This window comes from Balaenoptera musculus, chromosome 20 (assembly GCF_009873245.2).
Source record: "Balaenoptera musculus isolate JJ_BM4_2016_0621 chromosome 20, mBalMus1.pri.v3, whole genome shotgun sequence".
Classification (NCBI taxonomy): Eukaryota; Metazoa; Chordata; class Mammalia; order Artiodactyla; family Balaenopteridae; genus Balaenoptera; species Balaenoptera musculus.
In genome coordinates, this window is record NC_045804.1 from 25,870,713 (window position 1) to 25,886,574 (window position 15,862).

At 52.9% G+C, this 15,862-nt stretch overlaps 1 protein-coding gene across 1 annotated transcript in view; it reads left to right on the plus strand.

Moving 5' to 3' along the window:
• The window catches only part of HOXB3 (homeobox B3), a 24,869-nt gene continuing 9,007 nt past the window's right edge, over positions 1-15,862 (plus strand). Inside the window, exon 1 of the mRNA XM_036837999.1 lies at positions 1-120. The gene's annotated coding sequence lies outside the window, so the exon portion shown is untranslated. The remainder of the gene's footprint in view (positions 121-15,862) is intronic.

A 15,862-nucleotide genomic window follows, 5' to 3' on the forward strand; every position in this document is an offset into this window, starting at 1 on the left:
GCAAGGGGGAAAAAATTTGGAACCATAAAGCTGAAAACTTTTTTCTCTCAGTTTGGAAGAAGCCGTTCGTCATGAATGGGATCTGCAGAGTTCAGGCGAGAGGAGGCGAGAGGCTCAAAGGTAACAAAGCCCCGCCTGGGCTGGCTTTTTTTTTTAATCGTTTTATGAGCTCTTTTTACTAGGGAAAGAAGAAACACTCTCTCGCCTCCTTCTTTTTCTTTTTCAACTACCTTTGCGGGGTTTTTATGGTGGACGGTTGGTCAGGTTTGATGCCTTTTATGATGACAGATGCTTGGGTCAGGGACTGACACCTGGAGAGTGTTTGAATTGATTGGAACTGAGGTGTTAGGCACCAGAAAAACCCCAGAAAAGGTTGTTTACGAGGCAGCTCAGAAGTGCTTTCTGGTTTTAGAAAATGCAGGAGGGCCTTGGGAGCCCCAGCATGTGTGTGTGTGTGTGTGTGTGTGTGTGTGTGTGTGTAGCGAGGTGAGGTGCACATGTGGCCCGTGGGTTCCATGACTCTGCTTGTCTACACTGGGGGCTGGTGTCCCACAGGTCTGTTTACCGGTGAGCAGTTGTCACTGCCACCTCCTGGAAAAATGGAATGCAATTTTTGGATGGAATGCCCCAACCTCAGAGCAGGGTATAGGTGGATGTCTTCGGTTTTTCTTTTTGTGTCTAGGTTGGGATTCTAGACAAATATTTGCAACTCTCTGGAGCAGGAAACTGTTCTGTTCACAGGCAAGGTTCGCTGATGCCGGAATCTTCCTCTTCTTCCACTCTGCTCCCTTCCTTCTTCCTGGAGGCTCAGAGTTTAGTTTGGTTTCCTTTTGCTCTCTTGGTCTGGGGGCTCTGTTCTCCCCTCTGGGGCCCCGCTTCTGAGGGTGAGGGAGCCAGTGGGCTCTGCCTCAGACCAGAATGTGCTGGCCTTTTTTCCCTGGGGCTCACTGAGGCTTTGGAAGTAGGAGGCTGGCAGGAGAGAGAGTTCATGGAGAGGCCACGTTTTCTAGGCGATTAGCTCAGTATTAGAACCACAAAATGACCTCGGAAGCCCCTTGACCTCTCTGAGACTGGACATTGTGTTGGCTCTTGCCTCCTGCCCAGAAGGGAAAGTCACACCTCCGCAGGGAGGGGTCCTTGGGCTGTTGTATGTCCCATCTTCTCCACCCCCCACCAGCACCCCCAACCGTTTCTTTGCTATCTTGAAATTTCTGGATTGTTTTTCTGTTACTGTCCATTGGGGAGAAAAGGAACAAAAAAATTTTTTAGCTCAGCTAGGGGAAGAAAGTAGGGTGCTGGTCTCTCTCTGTGCAGAGCTCCTTCCCTCAGGCAGACTCACCCCGCCATCCATGTCCAGTTCATCCCTCCTTCTTTCCTGTTTCGTTGGAGGGAGCTGAGGGAAGAAAGACAAAGGGAGGCAGATATGAGCAGTCCAGGGGCTTCAGAGGGCTAGGGGGACAAACCCCTGGGTCCTAAGGAGACAGAGGGCCCCCATTGTGGTTACTGTCTCTCGAGGTCTGTTATCCAAATCCACAAAATCTTAACCCATTTTCTGAAGTCCCTTTGTTTAGGAAGCTATTTCTGTAATCACTCTCACCCCCTTCCCCACTCCCCAATCCCACCCCAGCTATTCACAGAGCCCACGGAGTACCTCCCCACCAGAGGAGCAAGAGAGATGGGAGAAGGGTCAGTGCAGGCTGTTCTGACCATTGCCAGGGACAGCTGTGCCATGTTAACCAAAGTTTCCAGCAACTTTCAAGAGATGTGTGGAGGATTTGCTAAGAAGTGAACTCTGAACACAGAGCCTTTTCAAATCTATATTCTACTTGCTGTATCTTAAAAATCTACACCAGCAGCCATCCTCCTAGGAGGGGATAGAGACAAAGAGAGAGACAGACAGACACACAGACAGACTCCAGCTGGGAAGAAGGAAGTGTTCCCTTGAGTTAAGACTAGGAGAGAAAGAAACTTGCTGGGATGTATGTGGGGTGTTGGTTTGCATTTTGTAAATTTTCTCCTATGTCTTGGGGACTGTCTCAGGCAAGAAATAACTGGCGTTGGTTGGTATCCTCTCCTTTGTCCCTGGGAGGTTTAATAAGTGCAGGAGCTGGAGGCCTTGGTAAGAAAAGGGAGCGAGCAGAAAGGCAAGCTGGACTGCTCCTGGGATGAAAATATTTGGGGCGATGTACACCCATAACTCATAAGGGCAGATAACCAGTTGTGAGCCCTCTATAGGCCCAGGTGATAAAGATCTAGTCCCCTGAGTCTTTACAACCTGCTTTCTGCAATGTGAGGATTAGAGGTCCACCAAAGGGAAAGAGGAGGGAAACAATGGAAAGAGAAGGTTGGGGTTCCTTTGAGGGTTTCAGCCCCACAGGTGGGAACTGAGGGACCTTCCCCCTCCCTCAGTCCCAGACCCCAACCTCTGCAGAGCTGAGTGCTGCAGGCAGGCTCCCCAGCCCCTTGGGCTCACCATCTACAATTCTAGCGGCCACCCCTATCCTCCGAATCTTTGGACCTCTCTTCCTCCAGCTCCTGGGCCCTCACCACCCTCGCTCCTACTTGCACCGGTCTTGGCAGAGTAGGGCTTCTGGGTCCTGCCAGAGCCTGTCGCCGCCGGGGCAGCCCCAGCGCCCGTGGTGGGTCTCCCTGGGAAGCGGCGGCCCGGGAGGGGGTCTGGTTGGAAAGCGGAGTTGGGAAGTTTCCCAGCGTGAGTTGAGCGCTGACGGATTTGTGATCGGCAATAAAACAGGCGCGTTCAGATTCGTAAATCAATCTCGCCTTTCTCACAGTATAAACGTTCGCTTTATCGGCAGCAAGAAAGCACTCTGCTCACGCCCGGGCGCTTGTTTATTTGAACATGGACATTCCCAGGATCCGAAGAGTGTGGGCATTTTAATAGAACCTGCCCGGCGTGCCTTCGTGTCACTGGCTTTTCTTTTGCTCGTCCTTAAAAATAATTTCTCCGTTTCAGAGATTGCTGTCTTCCCATGCTCCAGCATATTCTCTCTCCTCTTTTCTCTCCCCCACCCCCTCACTCCCCACGCCCTAGTATTTTTCTTTTAGACTTTAGTGGACTGCTTTTCTTTGGGGGACCAGTTTTAATGGATTTCTGGCCAGGACCATGCAGGGAGTTGCCCTCATTGGAGCCGGGCGTGGGGCTGAATTCAATACCAGCCTGGGTTTTGTATCTGCACAATCAAAGCCGACCACCCCCCTACAGAGCCCAGGCCCGCCGGCGCCCCACCCGAGGGTTGGGAGAGGGATTCCGAGGGGACCAGGCCGGCCCAGTGCCCGAGGCAGGGGCTGCGCTGCCGCTACCGCTGGACCGGACACCACCCGGGAGTGGCGGTTTCTTCGGGGGTGGTTAGGGCACCTGGGTCCTCAACCTTCTCCCCATCCAGTCGCTTTTGGTTCAGACCCCTCCAAACAAACTGCTGGCGGCCCCTCGGCCCCATGCCCCCCTCCCCAAAACGCATCTGTTCTTCCCAGTCCACCGGCCGCTGCGGCTGCCCCAGAGCTGCTGAAGATAAGGCTGGGAGTGTGGGCGAGGGGCTCCTTCAGGAATGTCTTCCCTACTTCCCTTTGCAACCCCATCCCACACCGTGGCCAAATACTCCGGTTCTGGGATTCTGGTCGTAACTGGTCTGCTCCTTCTGGCGCCAAGCTGTATGTGAAGGTTTGGGGGTATACTTTGTTTTGTTTTGTTTTGTTCATATCTGAGAGGAAGAAGTCTGTGTACATTTCTCTCTCTAGGCCAAGGGACTGGATTTCTCCTATCATCACCAGTGTTTAACACTTTAATATGCAATCCCCCCATCTTTTTCCTATTGATCTGTCTCCATTGTCTGCTGCTTGGAAGCAAGGGGTACTAACACCTGGGAAATGGGGACGGGGCTGTCAGGCCAACTTCAAAGCCTCTTTCTTCCCTTTCCCTCTCCTCCCCTCCAGTTCAAATCTCCAGCTGTCTTCACTGGTGTGTTGGGGGGTGGGGAAGGGCTGAGACAGGATGTGACATAGGTACAGAGAGACTGAGTGTCCACTTCTTTTGTGTAGGAAACTTAGTCCAGGTCTTTTGTCTCTAGAGCGTATTCTCAGTCAGTCAGTAGAATTTGGTTCCCTATAATAGTAACAACACAACGAAAACAAGTCCCCCTTGTGGTTACTCTCAACTCTGGAAGCTCCCGAGTCATCTCTTCACCCTGTTCCTTTTCTGCCCTTTCAAAAGGTACCACAAAAGATCTTTTTAAAAAGAGAATTAAAGCCAGAAGCCCCATTCTTTATACATATACAATCTGGACTTATGAAATGCTTCTTTTGAAGCTGGTCTCTTTAGAAATTTTGTTGGTTATTTAAGGAAGAGGGGGAGTGGGTCCCACTAAAATACCCTAGGAGTGAGAGAGAGAATAGAGTTGGGGGATGCAGAGAGAGGAACTGGTTGCTGAGAAATGCAGGGGCTTGGAGAAGGACTCTGCGCCCATCCCACCCCACCCCCCAGAAGCCCCTGCAGACTACTTCTGCACCTCCACGAACTAAGCAGAAGCAGGAGGAGAAGGGAGAGAGGAGAGGTGGGCTGTGGGTAAGTGTGTGTTCTGGGGGGGCTGGTTAGGGAATGTAGATACAGCAGATACAGATGTGAATGTGGGAGAGAGAACTAGCTACTATTCCATTTGTGGGTTGGGGGGAACCTATTTTGCAGGAAAATTTCTCCTCCTGAAGGGGAAGGTCATAGTGGTCCTTTGAGCCTGAAATCGAAAGACCCCCTTCCCCCTCCTGGTCACGTGATTCATTAAATAATTAATGCCGAGGTTGCAGAATAGATATGTATTCGTCAGGAAAATCGCAGGCTCGGTCTCCCTGTTTCTGACGTGCAATTCAACTGTCCTTTGAAAAACAAGCCTGTACCCCGAGAAAAAAAAGAGAGAGGGGGAGAGAGAGGGAGAGAGAGAGAAAAAGAGAGGGAGGCAGCAATAAAACAGCCCCGCAGCCGGAGCCACACCGCGGGCTGGGGTATTGTAAGTAGAAGGGATTTCTCACTACCTACCGCGTCTTATATGTCCATGTAAATTTATTGTTTGTTATTAATGTTATTGTCGTAAAATGTGACAAATAGCCATCTTCATTTCCTGCCATTTCTCTTCACACGGTCCTCTGTGTGTTTATACCCATTGAGGCATTGCATAGAGATTTTAGGAATATTCCTCTTCTCTATCTCTCTCCCTCTCCCTCTCCTCCAACCTTTTTCTTGATTTATAGCAATATGGGTGTCAGCTTCTCGGCCGGCATGCCAGCCATTGTGTGTGTGTGTGTGTGTGTGTGTGCGCGCATCTGCGTGTGTTTGTGAGTGAGTTGTGTTGTTTATGGCCATGTCTTCGATAAATCATTTCTCACAGAAAATGATGTGGAAGCTGGGCTATTTCTGTGGCCGGGAAAGAGTCACTCTCGGAGGCACTTCCTCTCTCTCTGCTCTGCTCCCAGAAGTTGGTTATTTCAGACGATTTTCAGTAATATATCAGCAGTTAATATGAAAGCTCTATAGCTGGAGGTCTTAAATTGCAGCATCTGTGATTATCAGTTAAGGTGAGATCTGTATAAATTTGGTAAACCAGAAATGCCTCATTGGCATATAAACCCAGTCAAAGACCACAACCTAATATAAAAATTATGTTTGTGAGCCTGATAGAGCCAACATTCCTGCAGCAGCAGACAGAGCTTCATTTTTCAGCGGTTCCCCTCCAGGAGTTTGGCTGCTCTGACGCCGGCTGTGGGTAAAGAACCCAACTCTGAAGGCAGAAGGAACCTGGGGGCAAGAGAGGTGGAGGCAGCGGAAAAAATTACTGAAGTTGAAGGCAAAGATTTTTGTAGTCGATGGGGACCAAGTAGAGGTCCTTTGCAACTGGAGAGGGCTGGAGGGATTCAGTTATAGTATTAAAGCTTAACCTATAGGACTGATGTATTGAATATATGACAGGGAGCTGAGGGTGGGGAAGGAGCTACCCAAACTGGGGGAGACAATGAAGGCAGAGGCTGAAGGGCAGGGAGGGAAGCTGAAAGCTTTGGCTCCCCATCCTCCTGTCTAACAAAACAAGGAAGTGAATTCACACCCCAGTAGCCTTCCTTCCACCTCCTGAAACAAAGAAAGTTTCCTCAGCAGTGAGGGACTATACGTGTCTGGGGCTAAAGGAGGGAAAAGTTCTCTAAGTTGTTCTAGAAAAGAAATGTTCCAGGAATCAGGTGGTCTCAGAAAGTTGGAGAGTGTTTCAGGACATGGGGTGTGTTCCCCTCACTAAACCCCCATCCAAAAAGGGAGCAAATGGGGTACAGATTGGGAAGGGGAGAGCTGGTAACTTTCCCCTCTGATTTCACGTGGAGGTCTGAGTACCTCCCCATTAGGGAAGGGTCTGCTGGTAGAGAGCAAAGCCAGAAGCGGCTTTTGGGGATATTATGCGCTGCGCCCCGAAGTTGTTATGGATGAGGGACAGAGCCTTTGCCAAATTCGGTCAGGGCTGCTAGCTTCTCCTTCCCTGGCTGGATCCTGGCCAACTGACTTTATAGCCACTATTATCTGTGATACTTAACTCTGCCTGCTAGTGTAAACCTTTGAGCAGGAAAATTAGTGATGCCGCGCCCAGGTGTTAATTATTCATGGCATCAGCTGCGTCCTGGAGTGGCGGCTTAGGCCCCAGTGCTGGCGTCCAGGAGCTCACTCCCATGCTCTCCTCCAAGTGGGCGCTGAGCCCTCTTCTTGTTAACAGGCAGCTTTTAGGGTGGGTGGTAGGTGAGGCCTCCTAATTTGGGAGTCTGGGTTGAAAAGGGTTTAGGGAGAAAGAGGAGGAAAAGGCCAAGACCCTAGGCTGGGATGGGTGGGGACATTACCTGGCCTCACTAAAAGGACCTGGAGAGAGTCTGGATTCAGGGGCAGCTTTGACAGGGCTGGAGATCACGGGGCGGGTGGGAAGGGCCGGAGGAGGCAGCAGAGAGACCTGAGGGATAGCGGGCTCCATACCCGTCAGGCCCCCCACCCTTGGGTGTTGACGAACACCACACACACTCAGTGTGGGAAGCAAGGATTTCCTTCTCCCTCACCTGGAAAGTGAAGGGGGGTAAATGTGGAGAGGGTGAGTTCACCCCCAATCCAGCGCTCCAGAATTTAGGCCAAAGTCTTAGAATGCCGGAGAGAGGGGGAAAGGATTAACTCTTCCTTGGAGAGGAAAAGGGACATGAAGGGTGGAATGGTGGGTGTTAGTAGCTTCTGAATTCAACCTGTTTTGGAGGCTGGGGAATAGCAGGAGAAGGCTGAAGGCTGTGCTCCTTGGGACAGGCCAGAGCCAGTGGGGAGAGCTGGGAGCCAATCTCACAGGCCCCTGCCCCTGTGATTCCAACTCCTCCCCCCTTCTCCATCTCCCCTCCTCCTGCTGCCTCTGCCTGTGACGTGGAGGCCTGGTCCCCCCGCTTTTCCTCTCCATTCTCTCAGCCCCGTTCAGGTCTTTGTCTCTTCTGGCCCTTGGGATACCCCCTCCTCTTCCCTTTCCCCAACTCACATGCAGACTCTGCCCAGGAGACAAAAGCAGAGAGACCATCCCTCTCCACCATTATCTTTTAGTCAATCGCTGGCCCCTTGCTAAATCTCCCTATGTGAGGCCTGATGCCCTCCATCCAGGCACATAGGCCTACCCTTCAAATCAGCAAGTTTGTTGTTTTTTTAAAATATATGCATTTGGTTCATTTAGCTACGAAGCACGCTGCTTCTTACCAGTTCTGCACACACACGCACCCCATTTGCTTTTTTGCTGTGCAGGAGATGGGGTAGAATATATTTGATGGAAGGGGCTTTAGGAAAGCTGCTGACTCTGTCTTCTCCCCAGACGCTGCTGGTGTCCACTTTCTCTATATAATTATAGTGTTTATCCCTGTGCCTTTAAGAAACTGGGCTGCTAATGCTTTAATGAGCAGAGGAGTTAGATAGAAAGATGAGGAGAGAGAGGTTGAAGGAAAAAGAGAGGGCCCAGAGAGAGAACAAGCAGCAGGATCCCTTTCTGAGGGGGGAAGTCAAGGCAGAGGCCAAGGAAAGGATGACAGGGAGAATGGAGACAAAGGCCACTCAGAGGGGCAGGGAGGTTGTCCTGGCAGAAGACATCCCACAACTTGGATGGGTACACAAACACACTCACAAAACCAGAGTTAAGTGAGAAGGGAAGTGGAAAGGAAACCACTCACTTTGCCCCCTTCTTTGTAGAAGAAGATGTCTCCACTGCAGAAGGATGGGTTCCCCACCCCCTGCCAAAAGGACAGGGCTCTGAGGCCGAGGGCTCCACACTGCCCAGAGGGGCAGCCTAATAAGTGAGGCCAGAAGTGACTTCTGGAGACACTCCTAAGTCCTTAGCAAGGCACAATTCAAATTCACTTAAGACAAAGAGAGAAGCAGAGTGTGAGAAGACAAAGGGACTGTGAGAAAGGGACAGAGACCACAGAGAAGGTTAGAAAAGGCAGAGAGAGAGAGAGAAAGGGAAAGAAAAGGAAGGGAAGGGAAAAGAGAAGAGAAGAGAGAAAAACAAATAGAGACAGAAATGCAGAGAAAGAGCCCATCCCCTTGCGGGGTTGGGGGGGGGCGGGCACAGACTGAGGAGAGGGCTGTAGGGTCTGGAAGCTCCTCCAGACTCTGTGCTTTCTTACAGGCAGCTGCCCAAAGCCGAGGCCATCCCAGAAACAAGGGGACTAGAGTAGACCCTGGGGGGTGCTAAATCAGGTGTGAGGCAGCTGGGGTAGGAACTGAAGTGTCTGGAATGGCCAAGATGTCTTGGGCACTTCAAACTCCTCTTCCACCACCATCTTCAATAACTTAAAGGTTGGAATCTCCCAAAACTGAATCCCTGGGGTGGGGTGGGGTTGGGTGGGTGGGCTGGTGGTTGGTGTCAGTCTCTCACACCCAGACCCAGGGAATCCTTCCTTGGCCTCTCTCCCCGTCCTGGGTTTGGTCTCTTCTTTCCCTCTTCCGGGACAGGGAGAAGAAGTTGATCTTCCAGCAGCCTGAGAACTTTCCCTTTCACCTCCAATCCACATCTCCTCCCTTGAACCCCACCCCCACCCCAGTCTGAACAAACGGATGCTACCCTCGCTTATCTCCTCCCTCCCCGATCTTTCTGGAAAGAAAAGGGAAAAGGGAAAGAAAGTTCCCACCAGCCTAAGCAGCTTTAGACAACTCCAGGGAAAATGGAAAACGCAAACCTTTCTCGCCTCTCCAATCCTCCCATCACCCCCTGGCCGCCGCTGGGCTCTCTCCATCGCGCCCCCCATCCTCCTGTCCCGTCCTGCCCACAACGCTCTCCCTTCCCCTCCCTCCTCCGCCGAGCCGGACATATGGAACCCATTTCGCCGGTGACATTGAAGAGCCGCTGCGCGCCCGCCTTCCGCCATGGCGCCCCCGGCTCCCCGCGCCTCGCCTCGCGGTGCCCCCAGCAGACGCGGCTCCTCCCGCCCGGCCGCTCGGCCCGCTCGCGCAGCGAAGCCGCGACCCCGCTCCGCGCCGGGCCCGCCCGCCTCCCGCAGCCCCACGCGGGCCGGCCGCGCGCCGCTTCGAGGGCCGAACAAAGCGGCGGCGGCGGCGGCGGACTGGGGGCGCGCTTCCGGGCCTCTCCCCGCGCCGGCCGGCGGGACCGAGATGCGGCCGGCCGCCCATCCCCCAGTGGCGCCCCGGGATCCGGGCCCGGCCGGCCCCCCGCCGCTGCCCGCACCCTAGCGGAGCCGCACAGGTAGGTGTCGGTGCCGAGAGGGCGCCGGGCCGAGCTCCGGGTGGAGAGCAGGGGGGTGCCTGAAATCCCCGCCCCCGGGTCGGGAAGGAGGACGATCGCAACATTGGAAGACAGAGATGGGGGCGAGTTAAAGAGGCGGTGCGGGCGGAGGGTGCGGGGCGGTGTGGAGGAATGTGGGGTGTGGACAGCACCCGGTTAGGGCCTGGGGAGCGCTCCCGCTCAGGAAGGGCTGCAGACGGTTGGAGGCTGCAGACGGTTTTCCTCGGGAGTTGGGAGCTCAGGGTTGTGCGGCGAATGTGAGGGGCATCTGCTGGGGTGGGGGATGGCTGGGCCCTGCTCCCGCAGCCCAGTTGCCACCTATGGCCAGAACCTTCTAGCACCTCGAGGGTTATTTGAAGCTGAAACTTCAAGGGGTTGCGCTGAGGCCGGGTGTTAAACTGAGAAGGTAGGAGAGGGGGTGATTTATGGCTTCAGAGAAGATGTGTTTACTCCCTGCCTGCTCTGGAAACCAAAAACCAAAGAGAGCAGAGGCGGGAGAAGCCTCTCTCCTTGGAGTGGAAGGCAATGCCAGGTTGATTCGCTGGGATTTATTTTCCCAGATGTGGGGAGATGGTGGGAACTATCCCTTTGCCGGGACAAGATGTGAGGTATAAGAAGAGTGTGAAAGCACACACACGTAGATGTGTTTTGTGTATTGTGTGAGTGCACATTGTGTTCAGGTTGGGGTTTGTTGGGTACGGCATCGCTTTACAAGTGAGCACACAGGTAGCCAGAGGGGGGACTCGGTGTTCTCAGGTCTTGGTACCCTGGCAAGGGGTAGCTCTGGACACACTTTGCCGCCTTGTGCCCTCACCATGGAGTAGTGCTCCTTCAGCCTGTGCTTTCTTTCCTCCCACAGCCACGCGCAACAGCGCCCACCTGGCTTGGTCCCTGGCCCCTGTGTGCCATCTGCCCACGCTGCCAGATACTCACTTTGAACCTTTAACTTTGCCATGGGAGACTGAGGAATTAGTGAGCACAGCTAGGTGGGGAGGAGGAGGAGGAGGAGGAGGAGGGGAGGGGAGGAGAGGAGGGTGGAGAAGGGGAGGGAAGGGGAGGGAAGGGGAGGGGGGAGGAGGGGAGGGGAGGGGGGAGGGGGGGAGGAGAGGAGGGGAGGGGAGGGGGGAGGGAGGAGAGGGGGAGGGGGAAAGAGGGGAGGGAGGGGGGAGGGAAGGGTAGGGTAGGGTAGTGGAGAAAAAGGCCTGCAGTGGTAGGGGATGTTGGTTTGAGGCTGGCTTGGGTGCCACCAGTACTGCTCAAACTCCCCCAAAGTCTGTTTGGGAGGGGACGGGTGAGCACAAAGGGGAACAGAGCAAAGGAGCCATGCAGGATGATGGAGGTGGGGAGAAAAATATTTTGACCCCCAGATAGTTATTTCCGCAGGCCAACTGGTGGCTCTTGCATTTCTGTCCAGACGCCCGGCTTTGCCTGGAAATTGTTTTGCATTAAATTTTCTCAGCCACAGAATTATCTTTCCTCGCCTCCAGCTAAACTTGCATTTTTCCACCAGACACTTGGGCCCCGCACCAATGAAATCTGAGAGGAAGTGGCTGGGCCCTAAGTGGCTGTAATTTAATTGATTTTATCATAAATCATCAACTTGATGAAGAACCCGAGGTTTCAGTGAAGTAAATTGATATTAATGGGAGTTTCTTGAAATGCAAACTCCCTGAATTGTTGGGGCATCTCGAGCAGGGGAGGTAGATTACATGTGTCCCAAGAGCAGAGAGCCTGGACCTGGAGCCCAGCACAGCTTTAGGGGGTCAGGAAAGGAAGCTGTGAGGGGCAGCTGCAGGCAGACCAATTTCTGTAGGGGAGAAGGCAGAGAATGGAACTTTGTTGGGGAGGGAGCAGAGTCTGATTCCATGAACCCTGCTGGCAGTCTTGGGAATGCTGGTCTCCCAGTTGGGGGAGGCAGTTGGGGAAGCTGGTAGGTGTGTGGGCAGTGTTGGGGGTTGGTCGGGTGAGAAGGCCAGGCTGGTACAATGGGTGCATTGACTCCTGGTTAAAAATTGTCAGGTTTAAGCCTTCCTCTTCTAATTACACAAATTAATTATTTACTGCTCAGGTTGCTGTGTCCAAAAATAGCACTTTTGATTTGAAGAATACCCACCCCTGACACAGAAGAGCAGTAAAAACCAGTGCACCAGCCTCTGAGGGGACAAGGAGGACCAGGAGTGGGGCTGGTACTCAGTTGCAGGGGTGTAAGCATTTAAATCCCAAGAGGAAATAGTCTGCCTTTGGCCAAGATGGTGCCCATTACTGTCTGAACTCAGTTTATTACTGCTTATTGTCACTCACTTTTACATCAGTACACACAGAACCACAAACTGTCAGCCCAAAAAAGGGACCTTGGAAGATCATTTAGCCCAAGCCCTCCCCTCCACACAGGATCTGGCTTTACAGAAGGGGACAACTGAGGCCCAATGAATTCTCTGCTTCAGAGCACACAGCCAATCTGGACCACCTAGAATCCAAGCCTCCTGACTTCCAAGCCTATCCCAAGTATGACTTTAGACAAACCACTTCCTGGCTCTGGACCTCAGTTTATCTTTGACAATGGCAGGGTTGGACAGGACACTCCCTGAGTTCTTCCCAGTTCTGACCTTGAGTAACTCTCTAGTGCTTAGGAGCAGCTCCCTTTTGTGTCTTGGAGTTCTGTGGGCATCTGGGTATAAGTCACTGCATGCATATTTGCAATATACAGGGAGTTTGCATATGCCCAGAGCAGTGCATGGTTACTCAGACTGGCTCTAAGAAATCCACTGGAATCTGGACCATTCCTCCTCCTGAAGGTGTCCTTATTCTCAGCAAAGGAGAAGCCCAGGCCTAGAGCAATGGAGATAGAAGGCAGTGGGAGGGGCTAGCTGGGTGGGTTGGGCTGGGATTGGCATTTGGAGGGGGTGCTAAGGAAGGAGGGGCTCAGCCTTTCAGAGAAAGGCACTTTCCCCGCCAGGCATGGGAGCTGAGGCTGGAGTTGTTGGCAGTATAGCCTAGGGACTGATTTGTGGTTTCAGAATTTAGATTCTATGACAGCAGGCCACCACCACCACTACATCCAGCCTGATCCTGACCCCTGGGCCTTTGGGCCCCCTCTTCTTGGGAGAGGACACACACAGGCTACCACAGCACTATACCAGGTCTCCTCCCAGGGCAGCCAGGACAGAGAAGGCCTGCAAGGTGGATGATCCCTGTCCTATTCTTGCTCTTATTTTCCATCTCTTCTCCTAACTGGGAAAAAATAAAATAAGATTCAAAAGAGATGGGGGCTTCTCGGAAGTTGCATGGTTGTGAGAAGGGAGATTTCTTGTAGGATCAGGGATATGAGGAGGCCAGCAGAGGAGGGGAGGCTTCCAGGCTGCCTTGGGAAGTGTGGTCAAGGATATGAATTCTGGTGGAGGAAGTGGGAAGAGATGAGAAACAAATTCATCTTTGGGGTTCTGGAAATCAGAGTCTCTGGCCAGATAATCCATTTCTTAGAGCCTCACCCCAAACCCTATTTGAGAGAGAGAGAAAGAAAAAAACCAAAAGGGCCGGCAGGCCCAGATTCTGGCCCTATCCCATTCTGACTTTTTATATTCGGAGGCAATTCGGGAGGCCTTCCGCTGATTGGTCATTAATCCGGTGAGTTATTGCCTGCTGAACAGAGGTCACTGGGAGAGACATCCAATCTGTCAGGAGAGACCTGCGCAGTCCCTCGCAGCGGGCTGGGCCCTGTTCCTCTCTTGTCTGCTTCTCTGTTCCTTCCCCAGCAAACCCCACCCCACGCCCACTCCCACCCTTCCCCAAGCTGTCCAAGATTCTCCCCTCTCCTTCTTGCCTTCTCCACTCTGCCCACCTTTGTCTCGACATCCGCCGGGGTGGGGTTTGCCAGGGCAGGACAGAGCTTCTAGATGAGGCGGGACCCCCGATTCAGTCAGGCTCATTCCCATCCAGGCGCTGCCAGCTCCCAACTCCCGACTTTGCCTTAAGCACCATCAGCCACTGGCGCGGCCTCCTTGGTCACCGAGCAGACTTTGCAAACCCTCATGGCTACCCTGTTTTGTCCTGCCTCCTTTTCGCGCTCCCACGCCTGGGGTGAGGGGAGAGTTCAGCTCGGATTTTTCTTTTCCAATCTTAGCGGCCGTTTTCTTCTTTCAATCTCAGCTTCTACTGAGCCGGGTCTACACGGGCCTCCGCCCAGGCTCGGAATCTTCTCGTTTCTTCAGCCCCTTTGTTCCCTCCCGCTCGGGCATCTTAGAGAGGTGGGAGTTGGGGATCCAAATACCAAGAGCGATTTGCAGTAGCAATTCCCATTTTACAACACCCAGCTTGGAAATCTTTATTAATATTTAAAAGCGATGGAGATTCGGGTGTGTGTGTGAACTTTTCACGACTCTGCCGCGGCCACAAAGTTGGGCAGTGAAGCTGGAAGAGTGTGGGACTGGGAACCCAGACTGGACCAGAAAGAAAGAGATCACTAAAAGCCTTGCCGCCACCCCCCTCCCCGACTCCCAGGTCCCGGCTTCTCAGGGAGCCCGGCGGGCCAGGCGAATTTGGGGCTGGCTGAGCTGGGGGCTTGGGGAAGGGGGGAATCCTTGGTCATCCCAAGGCTGATATCAGAAATCGATTTTAAGGGAGCCAGCCAGTTTGTCCTTATTGAGAGGAGAATTTTCGTTTGCTCTTTGATGGTTTTTTGGGGGAGAGACATGATCCCTGAAGGCCTTGAAGGATGGGCGCCCAGTGATCCCTCAAGGGGGTTTTAAGGGCCCGGTCCCCTGGTACTGGGTACAGATTAGGAGTGGGGGAGGGGAGTGCGGGAGCGAGTGTTCTAGCTCTGGAGAAACTGAATCTGAGAGGAAAGAATGTCTAGGAAGGTGGACATTTTCTCTGATTTTTGCCTTTATTATTAATTTCTGCCCTTATTAGATTACACTAAGTTACCTGTGTCTTAATCTTTCTCTCAATTTTTCTTTTTCATGTTCTCTCCCTCTCTGTCTCTCACACATGGTAAGTTGCTCAAGTTTCCCTCCTTGAATCCAGGAAGAGATTGTTCCCTCTTCTCTCTCTAGTCTGCGCCTAAATCACGACTTCACTGTCAGGGGTGATAAATCCCTCTCTCCTCCTTTTCCAGACCTCAAAGTCTTCCCTCAGACCCCTCTGGTGTTTCCCACCCCAAGGTCCCTGCCCAGGCTCCTCACTGCCCCTGCCCCATCCCCTGAAGTTTGGAAGGTCCCCAGCCTGCAGCAACACCTCAAACGAAATGGGTGTCCTGGGGTTGCGAGTTCTACCATCCACCCGCCACCTTCCCAGCCCCAAACAGGGGCAATTGGCCAGCCAGAAATCTCCGAGAAAGGGATAAAAAAGGCAAGAAAGAAACCAAACTGGGATCTAATTGCGTCCCAAGCATTTCGAATAGGCTCTGCTCTCAGAATTCCTTAAGAAGCCCCCACCCCATTTCCTACCACATTTGGGGGTACGTGTGCTCTGAAAATCTTCTCCAGGTTAGCTCTCTTCCTTCCAGCCCTCCTTTTTGCTCCTACCCCACTGCACCCCACCTCCTTGTGTAGCCAGAAGGGACCACATGAGTTGAAGCTCCGAGAGGGGAGGGGTCCCCTGCTGTCTCTGGAAAACTCCTCTCCCCCTCTCCCCTCAGCTTAGCTTCAGGCCGATCCTCCTGCAGGCCCGCAGCTAGTTGTGTGCCCCCTGGGCTCTCTTTTTATTCCTTGGGGCAAAGCTGTGCAGTCCCACAAGTGAACAGGTCCTCCTCTTCTCTTAATTTCACAATGACCTTCTCTAGCTAGTGGTAGCAAGGGCTAGGAGAGTTGGAGGGTCTGAGGTACATTCTTGACTTTTTAATTTGGGGAGGAAAAGACCCAAAGGTGCTGTTTCTCTAAAGCCTCTAGAAGCCGCCATGGGCAAGTCCCTGACCCACCAGGTCCAAAGCTATATAAGGTCCAATCCAGCAGGTCTCTAACCAGGGTCCAGAGATCTCAGGACAGATTCTTTGTAGCCCTGACTGCTTTCTCTGAGGGTCCTGGCTTGAGCACCAGCTCTGGGTCTGGCTTGGGCATTTTCTTTTCTTGATACAACTA